We start from the raw sequence: 19471 nt of genomic DNA, 5'->3' as shown, positions 1-19471 counted from the left end.
ATGAGTACATGCTGAAATTACTGGTAAGTGATTGAGTATGAGGGTTGCTGTCTAATATATGAGTGTTGGGTGCGGCAGAAAGGATTTTTTAAACAAAGTATAATTAAGCGGCAGTTCTTTTTAAAAATGGAGCTGGCTAGCCCAATTTCATAAGGGACTGTTTAAAGATCTGAGAATTTTGATTTTCTTTAATTAATCCTGAAAAGGCCGAACTAGGGAACGTTGGGCTTTAGCTGTAAAAATCAAGTATTGCAGCTGGAACTGGAAGAAATCAAGACAATTGATGATAATGTTGATTTGTGCATTTGGTTTAACAGGAATACTCAGTTTGTGTATTCAGCCCATTTCGCATTTTCAGATCATATGCGTGGCAATTGCAAGGGAAACTGTCTCTCATATAGTCATCATTCAAAATTACTTTCCAGTTAATTCCTGTGAATAATAGTTAAACTATGTATCTGTTGTTGAGCAGAGTTTATTATTCAAAAAGCAGGCTTGATGGTTGTCACTGAACAGCTAGGTCAAATTGCCTATTTTTTGTCACCTGCTTGGATGGATGTAAGAGTAAGAAACCAGCCGCCAAGGAAAATGCTTTGAATTTACTGAACGCAAAGCTTGCTTTGGGTGAGGACAGTCCAGTGAGCACCGCTTCTGTGCAAGCCCCAGTGATGTTGCTGCTGACTGGATAGAAGCAAGCCGTGTTTGCAAAGTTCATATTCCTGTCAAATGTATGAATATCTCGGAAAAATATTACTACAGTATGTAATTTCTATTGATAACAACATCCAGATGCATAGATAGATATAGATATATGGATTTCTACACAAAATTCCTTATTTTACAGTTGCTCATATTCTTGCCACTATATAACTGACTGTGGATTATTGTACAGTGGTACCTCGGGTTAAGTACTTAATTCATTCTGGAGGTCAGTACTTAACCTGAAACTGTTCTTAACCTGAAGCACCACTTTAGCTAATGGGGCCTCCTGCTGCTGCCGCGCTGCCGGAGCACGATTTCTGTTCTCATCCTGAAGCAAAGTTCTTAACCTGAAGCACTATTTCTGGGTTAGCAGAGTCTGTAACCTGAAGCGTATGTATCCCGAGGTACCACTGTATTGTGCAAGGCATTGCCATTGCAGGAAGTTGGACTAGATGACTATTGGGGTCCCTTCCAACTCAGTGATTTGATGAACCCACTTCTCCCTGTGGCGTTTGGATGGAGCCCCCAGTCATCTCACGGACTATTGACCCGTCCACCACTAATCCGCTGCCACCAACCAGGTCCTCCCCGGTAAATCACTTAGTCTCAGTCAGGTTCTCAAGTTAACAAAGAAGAGTGTAGTTTATTGCAGACACAAATAAACTTTAACTGCATTCAAATGCAGTTTTGATGTCTTTACCTTCTTAGTCTTATTTTTATCCTGTCTCTAACTCTTCTACCTCCCCTCACACAAGAACCCACTGCCCTAACTGTCTCTCTATTTCCAACTGCCTGCCAACTGCTTTTCCAACTGCCTTTCCCAACAAACCAACCCACTAAAACCAACCAACTACCCACACCCAAACCTCGGGCTAAGCCCTTTTATAAACAGGTAGGCTCCAGCTTTCCTATTGGTCTACATTTTAACTCTTTCTCTCTCCCCTGTACAGACATTTTCAAACAAACGGACAAACGCCACACTCCCTACTTCCAGATAAACTACTTTTGCAGCTGAGGGGCATTTTCTAGCCATTGCTGCCTGAAAATAGCATCCCATGGATGAACAGGGGGAAGGGCAAGATCAGATCCTCCTAATATCAGTAAGGATGAAGTTGGGGAACGGGTACTTACAAGAAGGAGTGCAGCACTGTTAAAAGGACCCAAGGAGCCAAAGAGAAGGGTGGAGGTGGCCAACCCAGGTATTCTGGATAGGGACAGTAGGCAGGCAGACGTGGGCAGGAGACACAGAGAAGGAATAGGGAGCTTGGTCATTGTAGAGTGAAATTGCTCATCACTTTCATGGACTGGGGAAACACAAAGCCGCAAGGCTCTCTTCTGGAAGAAGGTTCTTCTGTTTGAGCCAAGGGGAACGAGGGAAAGACTTCCAGCCACGGAGGTGTACAGCAACAGCAAGTAAGGGTCCTGCAGTGTTTGGAAAGGGACGCAATATGTACCTCCAATTTCCACAGCCACAGTGAGCCATCTGAAGAGAGCACAGGGCATTTAAACTGCTGTTTGAAGGACTGCCGACATGCATAGGAGCCTGAGTTGGGTATTAAGGTCTACATCAAAAGCCCACGTGCATGCCCAGTGATTGGGTAAATACAGCTGGTGGGCGCAGGAGACAGGGCCTTCTATGTGGAAATTCCAGACTGTGGAACTCACTCCTCACAGAGGTGTCCTTCAGATGTTTTGGGCTACAACTACCAACAGCTCCTGCCCACATAGTTGAGCAGGCCGGGGTTGATAGAAATTGTAGTCCATAACATCCAAAGGGTTTTTTAATGGGCCTGAAAACCCACCTTTTCCAGACTCATTTTCTCCTAAACTGGGCCATGGGCCATGGCAGCCCCACCCCTCCTAGATCAAGTAAATCAATAAAAATACTTAACTAATTGAAGTTCTCCCCCCCCCGCCCCGCCCCCAACTGAGCTATTCTGTTAGGAAGTTAGCTGTGCTGTGATTTATATTCGTGTCTGCTTTTTAAAAAAATAAAAATAATTGTTTTAACTGACTTCTGTTTTAAATTATTGTGATTTTTTTCGTGTGTGTGTGTGTGAGAGAGAGACATTATATACCTCCTTGGGTGGGCTATGCCCAAAAAGGCAGCCTATATATGATATCAATAAATTGTTTTATAGTGATTGTAAGAGACAATCACAGAATCATAGTTTTGGAAAAGAGACAAATTCCATGCAGTTCAGTTTCTCTGTTCAAAGGGGGAACCTCTTCAAAAATGTGTTCATCACCTCTAAGCTGGCAGCAGATGTATCTGCCCCATTTTCTTTGCCCAGGGTACCACACTGGGCAGTGTCGCACGTGAGACCTGGACCTCTCTTCTTGCTTATTCAGCCAAGGAGGAAGTAAATAATTACTGTTAATGAAACAGACAGTACCAAATGGGGGGAAATTCCAGGCATCACTGATACTAGAGGGGGGAAATGTTAATATACTTCAAAGAGACTGAGAATATGAAGAGATGGGGGGGAAATTAGATTCTGGTTAGGGGGAGTGGGGGGATAACATGAAAATAATAATCTAAAACCACATTTTCAATCTGTGATAATGCTAATAATAAACATGGAGATGCAGTACTGCTGGTAAAGATCTAGGGATGATAGTGAAGGCTACCTCAGACATGACTTTGCCTTGAAATGTGAGCAGGGGAGGAAAAGAAATTAATTTGATTTTTGGCTACCAACATCACAGTGCAGAGCACGGAAATAGTAAGTTCCGCTGAGTGTGGCTCTGATGAGAGCAGCAGCTACAGGACTGCATTTAATTATGGCTACTACTGTACCTTTATGAAATCGACAGATGAAATATTATTGCCAAGAACTTTTTTTTTATAAATGTAGAAACTGGTTCGAATGAATTATAGACAGAGATAGATCAAAGCCGTGGGTGCCATTGTAGACCCATAAATCCTGCATTATATTTACACACACTTCGGTTGGGAGGGGTTTCAGATGACCCTCATCCTTGTCATCTGGCAGTAGCTTCCAAGTGAGAAAGCGTTTTTACTATGAATTATAACTGATCATTTGAACAAGGCTGTAGCCTCGGGGAAGGAGGAGGGAATATTCCTGAATGTTCCATCTTCCATTAAACATAAAAAGTAAGTTTCTAACTTCACAAGTAAAAGAGATATAAGGGAAAGCTAAAAGAGCCAGTATGGTATATTGGTTAGAAAGGAAATGCCAACTTACATCCCTAGACTAGGCTGTTGGATTACAATCCCTAACCATTGGCCATGCTGGCTGGAGCTAATGGAACTCCCATAAAACCTGAAGGGCAATAATGCATGGGTTAAAACACTGGCCAAGTGTGACTTGGGTTCAATTTAATTCAGGGGTAGGCAAACTAAGGCCCCGGGGCCGGATGCAGCCCAATCGCCTTCTCAATCTGGCCTGCGGACAGCCCAGGAATCAGCATGTTTTTACATGAGTAGAATGTGTCCTTTTATTTAAAATGCATCTCTGGGTTATTTGTGGGGAATAGGAATTTTTTGTTTTTCTTTCTTTCAAGATATAGTCTGGCCCACCACATGGTCTGGACCGGCCCACGGCTGAAAAAGGTTGCTGACCCCTGATCTAATTCATCAACAAAGTTTACTGGGCTGGGCTGAGCCAGAGCTGTTAGAGGATAAAATGAGGGGTAAAGGAAGAACTATGTGTGTTGCCCTGAGCTCCTTGAAAGAAGGACATAATATAAATGGAATATGTGGAATTATGATGCATTTGGCCCTGTCTCTTTATAGCTTTAGTCAGCTAGTTAAGATTACGGTAATCTTTTCCAGCAGGTGTAGGGGGAGAAGGGACCTTATTGCTGCCACCACTGCCATTAATAACTATGTTTAGTGATTTGTTTATGTGTTTTTAAGGATTGGGTTAAAAAAACAATGTGCCTGTTAGAAACTGTCCTGTGGCTTCTGCAAATTATCTAAATACATAAATAAATAAATAAAAGCTTGGAATAATATTTGACCCAATTGCTTGCTCCCTAGTCTGCTTGCTTCCTGCCTTCCAGAGTTCTGACAACATCTTGCAGAGCACTAGGATAACTGATAGGAACTAGGCTCTTATTTTTATATTTTATAAAAATATATATACAAAATGAAAGTTACTTTTTATTAATAATTAATAAATCAAATGTGAACAAATGGATCTACCTGTATTCGGGTTCTTTTGGATGCTCTGCATTCATTTGCCCCGCACCACTTGTTGGTCTTCAGCACATTTCTGGCTATTGCCTGCACCTGACATGCTCCTGTAGCATGTAGGATACAGTGCAATGCTCTCATCCTTTGGATAGGGTTGTCACCTTCAAACAGAGCACTTTTGCTGTCTGACCAGCAGCATATCAACAGCTAAAGGCACTTCAGACCGGGAAAGGTTTTCCCAACCTTCAGTCTTTCAATCTATTGTATTTCTGCCTATTATGCATCTGATTACAGCTTAGGACCCCAGAATCCAGGAAAAAAAGACAGTGTCCCTGCATAATAAATGTGAAGTGATTGGAACTTTTTGAAGATTGATTTTTTTATAGTAAAAAATGAGGAGTCATATATTGATAAAAGGTGCGAGCACAAAAAAGGTGATGGAGACTATCACAAAAAAGCGCTCTCACTCGCATGCTGTGTGTGTGTGTGTGTGTGTGTGCGTGTGCGTGTGTGCGTGTGTGCGTGTGTGCTGTTCTGTGAATGGGAGTTTCCAGCCAATGACCTCCCTTCTTACCCCTCCCATCATACATAAAGGAGTGCTGTGCACATCTGTAGGGAAGGCTCAAACCTAAAATATTACTATTACCTGAGAGACAGACTTCCATGTGGGTCATGGGAAGTCAGCACCTACCAGAACTGATTAAAAACACACACACACACACACACACACACACACACACACAAAGACTGGCCCCCTGTATGGATATGTATTTAAAGTCATCAGGGTGCAGTACTGTCATCCTAAGTCTCACAGACTCAAATGAAGTTTATAAATAAATATGGCTCAATTTTTAAAACAAGAAATGTTGCATGCTTCTTGTTTTCCTTATTTCTGAAATTTTGGTCACTTACATTATTATTCTTTGCTCTGTACATAGCATATCTCACAGTGTGCAAATACTTTGCTGTTCTTGTTTCTTATTCTCAAAGCCGTTCCATGATGTGGTTAGTTTCATGGTCAAATGGGAACGGGAGCTGACTTTTCCACATCCAGATAGCTAGCTGCTAACTGTATACTGTGGTACCTCGGGTTAAGAACTTAATTCGTTCTGGAGGTCCGTTCTTAACCTGAAACTGTTCTTAACCTGAGGTACCACTTTAGCTAAGGGGGCCTCCCGCTGCTGCCTCGCCACCAGAGCACAATTTCTGTTCTCATCCTGAAGCAAAGTTCTTAACCCAAGGTACTATTTCTGGGTTAGCAGAGTCTGTAACCTGAAGCATCTGTAACCCAAGGTACCACTGTACACTCTTGCTAACCTCTCAACAGAAGCTGAAATTTCCAAACTTTGGTTAAAGTTCCTTTTACCTTGCTTGTTTTTGAATGATATCATTTATAGTGATTCTATTGGTGCCGATATGATGCAACTACTGGTATAATCTCTGCCAACCAACCTTGGCTCTGCCCTATCTAGCAATGTCATGGCTCTCAAGTGCATATGCAGTTGTGCCCCACCCTCCACCACCAAGAATATACTCATTATTTTAGTGAAGAGGCAAAGTTCATGCTTCCTCATTACAACTATACAGGCTACATCAGAATTTCAGACTGCCCGCCAGTAGACTCTATCCAGCCCATTCAGCTGAATTGAATCCTTTGAATACAGTGCTGCATAACACATTTTGTCTGACACTGAAAATTCATTCAGTCATTTTATTCATTCATACAGTTGTTGCTCATTTGTTAATGCATGCAAATTTATGCCCATTTAAAATATCTAAATATCTAGTGTGGAGCTAATTAAACTTTAAAAACTTTTCAGGGTATGCAAAAGGTCAAGCCAGTTTGTTTGTTTACAAAGGAAAACAAGCCAGGAGGCTACCCTTGGCCAACAGGCACAAAGTCTCCTAATTTACAGGGTTTTTACAATTGCTGGAGGCCAAGAAAGGAAAAGCAGCAGGCTTTGAGATGCACAAGTCTGCTTTCTGAAGGTGGCTCTGTTCCCTCTTCAATTGGCTTGTTTCTGACAAGGGACCTTTGCTGTCAGGGCACTTACCAAAGACACAGAGGGAGCAGGAAAAGATGAAGATGGAGGAGAAGGCCTTTAACAGCTGAAAAGATGATGATGATGTCCTTCTTTTCTGTCTTTCAAAGAACCCAAAGATCAGTATCACAGTATAATAAATCAAAATACAATTCAAAGATTGTCAACAACAAAATTATAATAAAATCAAACAGGCTGAAGCACAATTCGTTATCCTAATAAGCTTCTGCCAAGTGCTTTATTTCCCCCTCTGGTGGTCCCTGAGCACTTCATTCAGAAATCTGAGGCTCCATTTCATATTTTCCCAAATTGAAGTCCAGTACGTATCTCTATGCAGTGGGGCCTTTCCAGTTCTGGCACCTAGCTACATCAAAGGTTTTTAGACAGCATTTAGAGCTGACTTTTTGAAATATGTTATCATAAAGTGACGTAAAAGGAGTGAGTTATGATAAAATAGGAAAATGGTCAAAGCAGAACAGATGTGTTCTGATTAACAGGAGAAGCTGCCCCGGAGACACAATTTGTTAATTGATCACACGTCTATCTAAATAAAAACAATAGTTCCAATAGTTTTATTATTATTATGCTTTTCAGATGAATAAAGGTAAAGGGACCCCTGACCATTAGGTCCAGTCGTGGCCGACTCTGGGGTTGCGGCACTCATCTCACTTTATTGGCCGAGGGAGCTGGCATATAGCTTCCGGGTCATGTGGCCAGCATGACTAAGCCGCTTCTGGCGAACCAGAGCAGCGCACGGAAATGCCATTTACCTTCCCGCTGGAGCAGTACCTATTTATCTACTTGCACTTTGACGTGCTTTCAAACTGCTAGGTTGGCAGGAGCAGGGACCGAGCAACGGGAGCTCACCCCGTCGCGGGGATTCGAACCGCTGACCTTCTGATCAGCAAGCCCTAGGTTCTGTGGTTTAACCCACAGCGCCACCTGTTTTTCTTGCTGATGTTGTTCTTCATGTGCATTGTGTTGTTTATTATGTTACTATGTTGTAACCTGCCCTTTAGTCAAAAGGCTCTCTGACAGCGGCTTACAAACATAAGTTCTAGGACAGTCACATCTTGGACTGGACACGCCTATTATGTTATTGTTTATTATTACGAATTGAATTCACACAACTGTTTTTCCAAAAATGAACTCAACTCATATCTCCTCCTCTCAGACTGAAAACAGAAAAGAATAAGAGCAACAAGGAAAAGGAAATACGGAGAAAAGGTACAAGAAAGAAATCAGCTTGTCAACTCCAGGAAGAAGTGGTGAGTTACTAGCAGGTAGAGCGACGTTATAAACCTCTTCTAAGACAGCGCTGGTTATCAAGAGATTTTTTTTGTATTGATTTTTATTAATTTTATTACTTTAAAAATTGCATATACCACCATTTGTCAAAAGGACACAGGGCAGCTTACAACATAGTAACATCATAAACAACACAATGCACATGAAGAACAACATCAGCAAGAAAAACAGTTGTGTGAATTCAATTCATAATAATAAACAATAACATAATAGGCGTGCCCAGTTATTCACAATGTTATCCCAGCAATAAACGCTACAGCTCAACTCCTGCAAGTACCATATGCAAGTGAAATAACATTATCCATTAATCACAGGTGCAACTATAAAAAGTATACCTAATGACTACAGCAGCATTTCCTTGTAAAAAAGCAGCAGCAGTAGCATACTTCAAGTGCAGAATTTTTTTTACAAAGTGCATCTACACTTAAAAGAAAAAAAACTGGATCAAATGGGGTCGCCTTTTCATACATGGTTTTGCAGTTATTTAATCTCACCGATTAAGTGTTGAAACCCCGGTACAAAGCCTTGTCCCATACAGAATTTGGAAGGCTACACTGGACAATGAGGAAAAAGAAAATAAGTGGCAGGAATTCTCCTGTTTGGTCAGGGAGATAGAGCCGAAGTGTGTGTGTGTGTGTGTGTGTGTGTGTGTGTGTGAGAGAGAGAGAGAGAGAGAGAGAGAGAGAGAGAGAGAGAGAGAGAGAGAGAACTGTCCTTTTGACTTCCTTGGCTCTCTAGAAAGGCCTGCAACCCAGTAGGTTCCCTGGGCCTTAATGCTACCTAACTGCCAACCACCTGTGGCAGTTGGTTGCCATGGCAATTTCCCCAGGTAGCCTGGGCTGAACATTCTAGACTCCTACAGCTGCATAGAAAAAGCTGTGTATGTTCCCATGAGAAGGGCCTTACATGGGTGTCACTGATAAATGTCCCCCTCAGATATATAGATATAGATATAGATATAGATATAGATATAGATATAGATATAGATATAGATATAGATATAGATATAGATATAGATATAGATATAGATATAGATATAGATATAGATATAGATATAGATATAGATATATTTTGTTCGTTCATTTGTTAGCTGCCCTTCGCCCTAAGGTTCCAGGGCAGGGTTGCAGCATTAAAACACCATATTAAAACCATATTTTAAACAGTCTACAATTGTAAGAAAAAGTGATTCCTAAAAACATACACACCTCAACTGTCAAAAGCCATCAGCTGTGCTATTTATATACAACGCATGTATGGGGGGGGGTGACAGTAAAGACCACTTTTCCGTTTGTTTCTCATTTTACCTCAGACTTCCTCTTCGTCTATGAAGTAGCTGGTTGCACAAATGTAGAGGAAATGGAGGGAGTGTGAAGGAAGGGCAGGGAGAAACAGAGAAAGCATAAGAGAGAGCGGAAGGGGCCATACGTGTGAGGAGGACAACAATGCTGAGGAGAGGTGGAAGAAGCGATTATGTGACAGGATTTTACACAGAGGACTCTGAGGGCGCTGTGTTGTGAGGCGAGGAACGGACCCTTGGCTGACCCTGACACCAGAATGAGCGGATTCAGGAAAACGACGGCATGAAGGCAAAGTAAGTTTGATTAATTATTGAATTGAAATTCAATTGTTCTGCTTTCCGTGGTTCCCTTTTTTCCTATCTTTGTGGGAGAGAAAATGGGACTGAGGAAGAGAAAGTGGGCTAAGGAGAGTGGTCGCCATTCTAGATTAAAAAGAAAAGCATCACTAACTAACGCCTGGACAAACTCAACATTTCATCGTTGAAATCAGGGACACTCTTGTATATTAGAAATACCCCAGTTTTCATCCACTCTCTTGTTCTCTATCTCTCACCTCCACTGTTTCCTCTTTTAAAAAGTGTATGGATATTTAGGTGGCTATTGAGAACATCTTATGTTTAAGAAGGCTTTCCCTGAGGCGTGGTATGGTCATTTTTTGGAATATTAACTGTATAGTTGCAAAAATGCTTTTATTGTTTTTGGTTTCCTTGGCCTGTAATATTTGGTATTTTATCTTCGTGTATGCTGCTCCTGGTAGCTTTTGTTTGTGAAGCTGTATATAAATCTGCAAATAAAAGTTGTTGTCGGCATCCATCTGTCTTGAGAGGCAATGGAGTGCGCTTCTGGGGGTGAAGTCATGCTGCTGCATTAGCAGCGCGAAAGTGACTTCCCCGGGGAGCAAGCCTGGGCAGTGTGTATGGAGGTGCTGCGATGCCCAGATGACAAGACCCCCTTCTTGGCCTTGCTGATATGATCCAAAGGACATCAGAGCAATACATTTGGCACCAACTTGACTGCAGGAGTTGCTAGAATAAGAGTTGCATGGCGTCACCCAACTGTCTTAGGGATTCTACTCCAGATTTGTGTAGGGTTTACTTAGTCTTCTCTTCTCCCGAATATATCTTGCAAAGCAATGGAGGTTTAAGATCAGAACTTTCCTTTTCCTAGATGAGCTACCTTCCCAGGTTAATGAGCCCCATCTGCCCCTCACTTCCCTCTACAACACATAGACCTCCTTCTTGACCATTGGACCATTGGTCTTGCCTGCTCAATCTGCTGGAGCCTGTCTTCGTATGCAGGGGAAGACCCTAACTCACTGAGAGTTTGAGACCCATCAGCTACCCTCACCTGGTTTAGCCAGCCAGTCAAAGCTGTTTCCCAGGGTTTGGCCACTGTCGCATGCTGATAGCTTCTAGGAGCCGCAGGTGAGGACTGAGTGTAGGGTGGGGAGATCAAATGTGGACAAACTAGCTCAGGGGGAGCGTGGTGTATCCCCCACTAGAGATACTACCTCTCCCGTTACACCCTATAGACCCCAAATAAAAGTAAAATCAGACAAAATAATTGCTCTGTAGAATGGTTAGTACAAACTTCAGTCTCACAGTGGAGAGACTGGTGTCAGTAGCCAATCAAAAATGTCCATTCAGTCCAACCTCAGTCCAACCCAATGCATTTCTGCTCAGTTGTGTGTCCCAGTTTATTCAATGGGACTTTTATGCATGCATGCCTGGGAGTATCTGCAAGTGTAAATAGGCTTGGGATGGAACTCAGGAAACTGCCTTATACCAAGTCACACCTTAGTCCATGGGCAGGCAAACTAAAGCCCAGGGGCCAGATCCAGCCCAATCGCCTTCTCAATCCGGCCAGCGGACGGTCCGGGAATCAGCATGTTTTTACATGCGTAGAATGTGTCCTTTTATTTAAAATGCATCTCTGGGTTATTTGTGGGGCCTGCCTGGTGTTTTTACATGAGTAGAATGTGTGCTTTTATTTAAAATGCATCTCTGGGTTATTTGTGGGGCATAGGAATTCGTTCATTTTTTTTCGTCAAAATATAGTCTGGCCCACCACAAGGTCTGAGGGACAGTGGACCGGCCCCCTGCTGAAAAAGTTTGCTGACCCCTTGAGCTTGTTTGGAGGTTCTAGCAGGGGAGCACAGCTATCGTATACCCTTGACCGAAGAACGGTACACTCCTTCTATCTGGGATGGTCGTCCTCTTCCACCGAGCATGCAGCTTCGGGAGGGACGCACATGGAGCGGTGAGGGAGGGAGGGGACACCCGCCTAGACAGCCAGATCAGCTGAATCAACCCTGGCGATCAATGGGGTGACAGATGTTGCAGCCAGATCGCCCTCACATCCTTTAGTGGTAGTATGGCTGTATTGTTTTTTGTAACATAAAACCATTTTTTTAAAAAATTCAAAAAAAAGAAAAGAAAAGAAAAAGTTTGCTGACCCCTGCCTTAGTACCTCTAGTTCAGTACTGTATACAGTGACTTGCAGTGATTCTCCGGCGTTTCAGACCAGAATCTTTCCCAGTCCTACCTGGAGATTCCAAAAAAGTAAAAACTATGGATACTGATTTACAAGGAACAAATGCAGTGGTACCTCGTGTTACAAACGCTTCGGGTTACAAACACTTCGGGTTACAAACTCTGCAAACCTGGAAGTAGTACCTCGGGTTGAGAACTTTGCCCCAGGATGAGAATGGAAATCACATGCCAGCAGCATGGCAGCAGTGGGAGTCCCCATTAGCAAAGGCGCACCTCAGGTTTAGAATGATTTCAGATTAAGAACGGACCTCCGGAATGAATTAAGTTCGTAACATGAGGTACCACTGTATCAGAAAATTGGATTTGTCTTTGGGAAACTGAAACAGTTGATCTAAGTCCAGAACCACAAGTAAGTAATGAACTGGCCAGTAATGAAGCTTAAGCCCAGTTGAAACAAAATGTTGAAAGGCAGTTCAGTTGCTCAGGTTACTGGGTTTCTAGTAGAAACTTTCTGCTTGTTAATGTGGGTGCACTAATGGAAGTCTGCAGCTTGGGGAATGCATTGCAGACGGATGCCCAAGCTAAGTGGCATGATCTGGTCAAAAAGTGCATTCTACCAACATGAACTGATGAGCCAGCTGCAGTCCCTTCTGGAAAAACATGATCATATCATAATTATCCATGTTTTGATAACATCAAGGTTAAAGTATTGCAATGCATTATATATCAGCTGTTGATGAAGACTGATCAGAAATTTCAAGTGCTGCCAAGTACAGCAGCTAGACTATTAACTGGGTGGATAGAACAATTTACTTCTCACAAGTGCTGCCAGTGTTTTTATGGATACAATTAAAATGGGATATCTTAAAGAGTACCTGCTTCAGTATGAACTTGCTCGATTGTTAAGGTCTTCATAGCATGCTCCACTCCAGGTGGCTCCACCTTCAGTAGTGAAATGGATTACTACTAGAGATAGACATTTTCTGTGCTGGCACCCTGGTTGTGAAACTCCTACCTCAGATATGTTCATCAAGAAATGTTGTTTTAATCTTGTATGGATGGTGCTTAGGTCATGTGGTATTTAGGATCACATTGCTTGATTTTACTTGCCGATCGAAAGGTCGGCGGTTCGAATCCCCGCGGCGGGGTGCGCTCCTGTCGCTCGGTCCCAGTGCCTGCCAACCCAGCAGTTCGAAAGCACCCCCGGGTGCAAGTAGATAAATAGGGACCGCTTACTAGCGGGAAGGTAAACAGTGTTTTCGTGTGCGGCTCTGGCTCGCCAGAGCAGCGATGTCACGCTGGCCACGTGACCCGGAAGTGTCTCCAGACAGCGCTGGCCCCCGGCCTCTTGAGTGAGATGGGCGCACAACCCCAGAGTCTGTCAAGACTGGCCCGTATGGGCAGGGGTACCTTTACCTTTACCTATTTCTATTGCTACTTGCAGCTATGCCGAGATCATTTTAGGCAGTGCTATTGTAGTAAGAACTACAGATGTATTTTCACTCCATCCAAGCAGGGTAGCCCACTACTTAAGTGTGTCAATGCCCTTAATCTTGCCTCCGATTTTTGCAATTTCTTTGCTATCATGTTGTACCTTAAGGATAACTTGTTGTTCCATTTGCTTAATTACTATCTCATCATTTATTTCAACAACAATTATAAGTGAATTGTGAAGATCTTCTCCATATCCTTATGAAATAGGTTCTATTGTTTTATGCAGTATAGGATTAATTCTAATTTGTCTATCTGTGATATGAGGACTTTAAGCGAAAAGTCAGATGGTAGTACCTTAGAAACATTGCAGAAAAATCTATTACTAAATAATACAATTAGTTTAATAACATACCTATTAACAATAATATAATCATAAAATGTTTCCATACATACACATCTTTGTCCTTGAACTTGATTAATTCCTTATAATAATATACATTTGACATTCTCAATGAAAAACAACTGATGTGACTCAAAATCTTCATCTTTACAAACAAATGATAAAATTATTTTGTACAATAATTAAAGCTCCAATAGAAGTGTGTAAAATATATGGTGATTAAAAAATTATAGTAACAAGCTCTGTAACTTTTTAAATACATTGCATTATTATGAAAGTTGACTAGAAAAAATGTATCTAACTATCTAACATGGATTTTTCTGGTTTGTTTGCTCTATGAATATGTAATTGATTATGGACATTTGAATACTTTGATAGTTCCTAATTAAACTACAGATATAATCTTCCTCTCAGCTTTTTGATCTTGTATCTAGTTAGCATGGCTATTTGGAAGAGGGTTGATCTGTTTATCTATAGAGGACCCTCCCATGTAAAAGAGGTAGGATAAGAGGCGCATTTCTACAGGTTTCTACATGAGTAGGGATATTTGGCTTGCATGAGAAGATTATTGTGGCTACAATATAACAGAAAAAATTCTGAAGTTATAAGCTAGGATATAAACAGTGAAGCAGTTTACATCATTACTGGGAAATGCAGTTGGGTTGCAGTTAATTACTAGTATGCAGCATGGTACACAAGTCTTTTCCAGAGTGGAGGAGTGACAGGTCAAGAGCATAACTTTTCCCGTTTCTTGCGAGGAATCCTATTCGGAATAAGGGAATTTCCCTTTAAAAAAGGGAAACATTGACAGCTATGGTCTAGAGATGCAGGTTTGATAATGCCCACAAAGTTGGGGTAGGCCTGGTCTTGCCTTATGTATGGCTGGTGGGCTTCTTCCTCCAGTTGCAGCCTCTCGTAGTGGGTACTTAACAACAAGAGTGTTTATTTGGGTCCATGGAGTCCTCCAAGCAGAAGCAGGTTTCAGATGGTGCAACCAGTTCTACCACATTGAGTGCCATGCCTAGTGAGTGCTGCAGGTTGTCAGAACTATGGTGTAGTGAATTTATCAGAATGGAAGGCGAGAGGCAGGAGGTGCCAAATTTTGGCTTCACACAGAGTACCACTGAAATTTGAAAGACCAAAGTCCATCCCTGGTCCAAGGGTGTTCACTGTGGTGACCACAGCTTGTCCAGGCTTTCAGTCAACTTAGTGGGGTAAGGTGTACAAAAAAGGTCCATACCACGTTTCCCAAAGAGCAAGATTACACACAGTGAAACATTTTTAAAATGGCACACTGGATAACTGGGGGTGGAGATGCAGATCACTGCATTTGAAGGATCATGCATGTAAGCAAGGGTGCCAACTTGAATAAAATATGGGGGGTGCAGATAAGCTTGTGGTAGGAAGTATGGCAGGGCCTAGGCTCTTCCCATGAGCTGCTGCAGTATGTCCTCTGGTGTGTCTGAGCTGCCTGACATCTCAGCTAGCTCAGTGTCTCCAAGAGAGCTTGACTAACTGGGCTTATCTGTGAGAAACTAACTGGGTTTATATGCAAGATGCTTCTGGTCTCTCTAGTGTCTGGGAGAAACACTTCTGAAGAAGGAGCATTTTGTAGTTCATGCCTTCTTGGCATAGGAGGGCACACCTGTGGGTAGCTCTCCTCCTCTGAATTAGAAGGGTGAACTATTTTCTTGAGTTTTGTTACCTAACCCTGACATTTATTATTTGGAAGTCCATGTTTGATGTTTTATCATCTAATTAGAAGTACTGCATTTTTATCCTACATGATTCAAGCATTTTTAAAAAGTGAAATAATTTAAATTTAAATGTCCAACCCATCTATATTTAGAAGCTGTACATTGATAAGTAGATGGTAGTTTGGAGGGAGAGAGATATGAAAAAGAAAACTGAAGAAACAAAGCTGCAAAAATGAACCTTAAAATACAAAACTAACATTTTTCATTTTTAAAGGAAAAAAGTTGACTTTGACAATGTCATTAAGCTGTAAAACTGACTTCAGTTGATTATTCTAATTGCAAATTCAGATCTATATATCAAATTTAGTCTATAACATCCTTTAAAGTTTTCCTCAATAGGATTTACTAACATAGATTAGCTGTATCATGTATTTAACTTAATATGTAATAATATACAAGCATAAATCTTCTGAAGTGTAGCCCCAAAAAGAACTAGTATAAAATTATGGGTGTACAGTTTGACCAGTTTGATATGTAATGTTTTAAAAATTCAAACAAGTTAATATTGGATAAAAATAATATGTCACTAAGAAGTAACTAAATACCTTCTCACACTAATGTTGACTTCCTGTTCATTGTATTTTTTTTCTAATATGGCTAGATAACATTAGCTCTAATTTGAATTAATGTACAGTTTCAGGTGGGGGATTCTCTTTTCCAGTTTTGTCACACAGTATGATATTGTACAAGTCGCTAAGCCAAGTTCTCACAACAGCAATAGAGTGATGAGCCAAATTCCTTTTTATACTCTAATGTACTCAGCTGTAAATTAGGATAATGTTAGCCTAATCCACAAGTCAGGTAAGCTGATATGCAAGGATTTAAACCAATTTATTCCACCATTGACTTCAATGGGACTAAAGATATTTAAACAAACTAGGCTGTGGAGAAGACTATGTTGGAGTGGCATGATATGAAGTTTGATTAATTCATATTTTTAAAGAGGAAATACAATTATCACAAAAAGGGTAGCATTATTTTGAAAGCTTTTGTTAATAATCAGCTGTTTCTTCATGACATCTAATTACTTAACAAAAGAGAATACGGTACATATAAAATTAAAACACCAGTCCAATTACCTTGCCATTGTTTTACAAGAGCCTATTACATCATTTTGAATAATAAACTGAATTTCACAGATATGTAAAAACAGTTAAATCATATTTTTGTGCAAAATACCGAATATGTTATTTAAATGGCCAGAAAGGAAAAATACAAAAAGTGATCTATAATAAATGGACCTATTTTTCAGTATTTGCTTTGGGTGCAGATATGTATCCCATTCTCAGTGTGTTCCTGGTCCCAATATTATCCCTGAATGCAGAAGTGGACAGATCACCTTACTAGCCTCAGCTGGTTTGCTAACAGTGACCTAACCTAGAAAAGAAGAATCTGGCCTCAGTTATTTATGCACTAATTGTAGCCAGACTGGGCTATTGAAATGAACCTTTATAAGCAGGTCAGAAGCTGCATGTGGTAAATAATACTGTCACCAGGATGATGGTAGGAGCATGTTGAACTTATAATATTTAATGATGAGGGGGTGGGGAATGGTTTAATTCACACTTCTGGAAACAGTAATCAAACTTAAACACAGCTATCCTTGAGAATTCACACATATCCAAATTCTCTGATTGAATTCCCAACCAACCAATGTGTACAATAAGGTGTATATTAGTGGAAAGTGTACATAAAAATGCATATATTAGTGAAAATCACATACAAATTGCATTATTTAGGGGGAAATGCTTTAAACATGAGAAGAAAAATCTGTATAATGCACACTAATATGCTGATGAATTTCACAAAGTGATGCAGAAATATGGCAAATAGAACTTAAGACTGGGAAAATGAGAAACTGAGAGAATCTAAAATTGGCAGATTTGTACATCCCTCATCACATTACAACTATCCTACAAAAACTCATTGGTTACAAATGCATTCCTGGTTCAATTTCAAGTGCTTGTGTTAACCTCTAAAGCCCTCAACAGTCTAGTAACATTTTTTTTCTCAAAGACTGCCTACATGAACCTATTCAAGCTTTGAGACCAATCAGGCACAGCCATCGGGCATATACCTTTAGAAAATGTTTGATTGTGGGATTCCAAGGGCAGGACTTTCTTCGTGGTGGCACTGTTGTGGAATTCTCTCTGTAAAGAAGTCCACCAAATGCCTTGTCTTCCTGTGTTTTACTTTTTAGACATTTATTATTATTATTATGCTGACTCCTTTGGTTTTAATGTTTCTGAATTTTGTATTTCTATTATGTAATATATTTTTAATTGATGTTTTATTTTTATTGATATGAGGGAGATGATAACACTTGAGAGATGGCTGAAAGCTACTGAAAACTAAATTTTTAAAAAAGAACTTAGCATCTTCCTAAATAGACCTATCTTACCTAATCCAAACTTATGTAACATTTTAAAGAACAGCCAAGATTGCATTCTCTACAGAAACCTTATATAAGCTATATCATGCTAGTCACAAGGTTCAAAATATCTTCGTACTGAAGGAGTCACCATATGCCAATTATTAACCAATGGTATTAAAAGCCCTGGACATTAGCTTTAATGGACAACCTTATGAAACAAATCAATGCATTCACTGGACAAGCACATACTGACAGTTTAATTGAGAACTGGTATCCATTCCCACTTATGACAACCAGCACTCAGTCGCTCAACATAATGCTAAACCTCATGAGTAACTCTGTTCAGATAATATAATTCCACAGCTGTTCCAGGATAAACCATGTGCCCTCATTGTTGTCTTTATTATATTATTATTCCTCCTGTATGTTTACACGGTTTTATGTTTATTTTCCATCTTAGTACTGTTTCTTTTATTAAAAACAATAAAAATATAATTTTAAAAGAGCAACAATAGCAGGGCCATTCAGAAATACGAGGAAGATAGCAGTATACTTTGGGGAGCTCCAAACCTAAAAGAACCAAACTGGGGGTGTGGAGACAGCCCAGTGAGGACATAGAATGCTCAGTAGTCGTGGAATGTAGAGTGTCAGGTGGAAAAGGTGGAATGGAAAGGACTGCTGGAGAACAGCAGGGTTGTCTAGCTAGAATCCTGAACAGGAGCACTTCTGTTAGGCATGGGGTACACTGAACATTTTGTTGCAGGGGTCCCTTGTTTTTTAATAACGATCTGTCTGTCTGTTTCTCTGTCTATCTGTATATATAAAATCATAAATGAAATAAAAAATATCAGTATGTATGACTTTGTAATGATAATGTCATTACAAACCAATGGGATGTAGGTTACAATGTTACACACACTTAGTGAAGGATACATTTTCAAATGTCTAAAGATCCTAATACTGACAATTGAATATGCCACATGGATGTAGGTGACTCAACTTATATCTTAAACCTAAACAATTGTGGCCTAACACAACACATTTGGCAATGTTGAAATGACATGCTTTTAATGTATGAGATTTGGTTTTCTTTATGTATTTAGACAGTGCTTTTTTCCTTTAAAAAATGCTAAGGGGCACTCTCATTTTCCAGCTCATATTGAAATACTGCCCCTCAATGAGGCCAAACTTAGATTCACTAAATGTTTAGGGGTATGCGTACCCCCTGAAAAAAGCACTGTATTTAGAACTTTCTCTATTGATAGGAAATTCAATAAATTAATTTAATGACTTTGAAATATTTTTTTCCTTAAACATTCTTGAATAAATGTTCTAGGCAATTTGTTTAAGGAAAAGAAAAGCAGACTAGAACTGAATTGTTATCTTGATGCAGAATCTAACTAAAGAGAAGTTGTACAGTACCTCAATCCTAAAAAGACTCTTGTAAATGTTAAATTTATTTAATTAAATGGCAATTACTTCCAATTCTTCTAGGGTACAGC

General features: G+C 40.4%; 1 long non-coding RNA gene across 2 annotated transcripts in view; it reads left to right on the top strand.

Annotated features, from left to right (window-relative positions):
• The first annotated feature begins 1393 nt into the window (after nt 1-1393).
• LOC114607742 (uncharacterized) overlaps nt 1394-19471 on the top strand; it is a 166373-nt gene continuing 148295 nt past the window's right edge. For both annotated transcript variants that reach the window (XR_013394776.1, XR_003709217.2), the window contains exons 1-3: nt 1394-1594; nt 8081-8174; nt 9524-9805. This is a non-coding gene — a long non-coding RNA (uncharacterized LOC114607742). The remainder of the gene's footprint in view (nt 1595-8080; nt 8175-9523; nt 9806-19471) is intronic.

Source organism: Podarcis muralis, chromosome 12 (genome assembly GCF_964188315.1).
Source record: "Podarcis muralis chromosome 12, rPodMur119.hap1.1, whole genome shotgun sequence".
NCBI lineage: Eukaryota > Metazoa > Chordata > Lepidosauria > Squamata > Lacertidae > Podarcis > Podarcis muralis.
The sequence above is the reverse complement of the archived record's forward strand: the minus strand, read 5'-3'. Positions and strand labels throughout refer to the sequence as shown.